A 2657-nucleotide genomic window follows, 5' to 3' on the forward strand; every position below is an offset into this window, starting at 1 on the left:
CCTTCCCAAACTGTACAAGCTTCTTCCAAAGCATACGGCTTTCTGGATGTAGATGGTGATATCTATACAGATGGATCTTATATATATGGTATAATGTACCACATGGGTTGATATATAGGAATCAAAATCTGCCGAATCACTCATGTTAGCCATACACTTCACATGTTTCTAGCGATTCACATGGCATCATCAAATGATACAAGTCTTGGATAAGAATCTACAACGCACTAGAACGCCCTTGTTGACGATCCTTTACTCCGACAGCATCTAGGGTTCCTCGAACAATGTGATATACCATGGAATAAGCTTTGATCCTATTCATGGAGATTCCATAAATATTTCATTCCAAAAATGGAAACAATTGGGATTTTTTTCGAAATTGGATGCAGTTACTAATTCATGATCTGGCATGTACAGAATGAAAACTTCATTCTCGATTCTACGAGAATTTTTATGAAAGCCTTTCATTTGCTTCTCTTCGATGGAAGTTTGATTTTCCCAGAATGTATCCTAATTTTTGGCCACTTTGAGGTTCCCTATGAAATGAGGCATGGAAGGGAGCCACTACGAAGAAGTTCCGGGAGTTACGAAGGAAGCTTCGAGCTCATATTGGTCATGGGTTGAGAACGGGAATGGAACTCTATGAGATCGAATCTCCCGTTGTTCCTCAGTAGCTCAGTGGTAGAGCGGTCGGCTATTAACCGATTGGTCGTAGGTTCGAATCCTACTTGAGGAGATTTGAAAATAACCGTCAACACCCCGGTGTAGGTCCGGGATACTCCTTTGTTCCATAGCCCTGGGGCTATTTACAACTATCCAATTAAGAATTCTCAGATGTACTAGTACTAGCAGTGCATCAAAGATGCAGTCATCGATTCTTAGTTTGTAAGGGCTTCAATGCAGACTTTGACGGGGATCAAATGGCTGTTCATGTGCCTTTATCTTTGGAAGCTCAAGCAGAGGCACGTTTACTTATGTTTTCTCATATGAATCTTTTGTCTCCAACTATCGGAGATCCCATTTCTGCACCAACTCAAGATATGCTTAGTGGACTGTATGTCTTAACGAGTGGAAATCGTCGGGGTATTTGTGTAAATAGGTATAATCCATCTAATTGCAGAAACTATCAAAATAATAAGTATACAAAAAAAAAGAACCCTTTTTTGTAATGCCTATGATGCAATTGGAGCTTATCGGCAAAAACGAATAAATTTAGGCAGTCCTTTATGGCTACGGTGGCGACTAGATCAACGCGTTATTGCTGCAAGAGAAACTCCCATCGAAATTCACTGTGCTTTTATTTATCTGCCACATTTGAATTCACAACCAAATGTGTCTTTGTTCCAACCATCACGTAAGCCCATACAAAGGATAGGCTGGTTCGCTTGAAGAGAATCTTTTCTATGATCAGATACGAATCATGTTATACATGAGCAGGCTCCGTAAGATCTAGTTCACTTAACTTAAGATTGAATTGAATTTAATAGTATACAAATGCATTAATTTCCTCGTTTATTCTGCAGCAGCAAATGCTAGTTTCAATTTGGGTTCAAATGAAGCAAATTTAGTCATTAGTAAAGCCGAAGTAAATCAAGGCACTATAGTGAAGAGATTAAAACCCCGAGCGCAATTCTAACTAAGCATAAGCGTGAAAAAAAATCTATTAGAATGAACGAAATCGGTAAAAAACCCCTTCGGTGGTCATACAAATTAATCAACGAGTTGGAACAATATTTTAAAAAACGACGAAAAGAACAAGGTATAATGCAAGGGTTGGATCACCAGCTTAGAACAAGAAGATTTAAACGTATATGTTTTTTAACTGGTTCCAGACGAAGTTTTAAGAAATCTCAGTTCAAGAATTTGAATCTTTATAGAAAATTTAATAGAGAGTCTGGGTTTATAAGTTATTTCGAAGAACCTGATTTTCGTCGATCCGTAATTAAAGGATCTATGCGCGTTCAAAGGCGTAAAATAGTTATTTGGGGACCGTCGCAAGGAAATCCCCATTCCCCGCTTTTTTGGAAAAAATGGAAGATTTTCCTTTTCCTATATCCGACCTAATGAAATTTTTTTTTAATATTAAAGATTGGTTGGGTAAAAAATCATAATTTGAAATTTTAGATCAACAATTTCAAATAAAAAAAACAACCAGGAAGACGTAATAGAATTCTGGGAGAACATTCCATATGCACAAAAAACAAGAAGTAAGGAGATCCTATCCCAATTTTTATTTTGCTAGGCCCATAGATAAAAAACCCACTTTTTTACGATTACGGGGTTTATTGGAATATGAAATTCAACCCTGGAAATACAGGATCCCCATTTTTTTTACTACCCGAAGCTTTGATACATTTCGAAATCGAGAGATGTCCACCGGGGGAGGCTCTATTAGACAACAATTAGACAATCTAGATTTACGAATTATTATAGATTCTTCATTGGTAGAATGGAAAGAATTAGAGGAAGAGGAACCCACAGGGAATGAATGGGAAGATCGAAACGGTGACGATACTCGATTGATTGATTAACATAAGAGTTTTAAATAACTTCTACTTACAAAAAAGGATTTTTTTTTTTAGAAGAGGAATCCTTTATGATATAAAATAGACTACTTGGTTTTTTTAAACGGAGCCTGGATACTTCAATGTAGTAGT

General features: G+C 37.0%; 1 non-coding gene across 1 annotated transcript; it reads left to right on the forward strand.

The window, feature by feature from the left end:
* The first annotated feature begins 664 nt into the window (after nucleotides 1–664).
* Nucleotides 665–736, forward strand: TRNAN-AUU (transfer RNA asparagine (anticodon AUU)). Its single transcript has one exon. It is a non-coding gene; the product is annotated as a tRNA-Asn (tRNA).
* Nucleotides 737–2657: the final 1921 nt, after the last annotated feature.

The sequence above is a fragment of the Rutidosis leptorrhynchoides genome, chromosome 10, assembly GCF_046630445.1.
Source record: "Rutidosis leptorrhynchoides isolate AG116_Rl617_1_P2 chromosome 10, CSIRO_AGI_Rlap_v1, whole genome shotgun sequence".
NCBI lineage: Eukaryota > Viridiplantae > Streptophyta > Magnoliopsida > Asterales > Asteraceae > Rutidosis > Rutidosis leptorrhynchoides.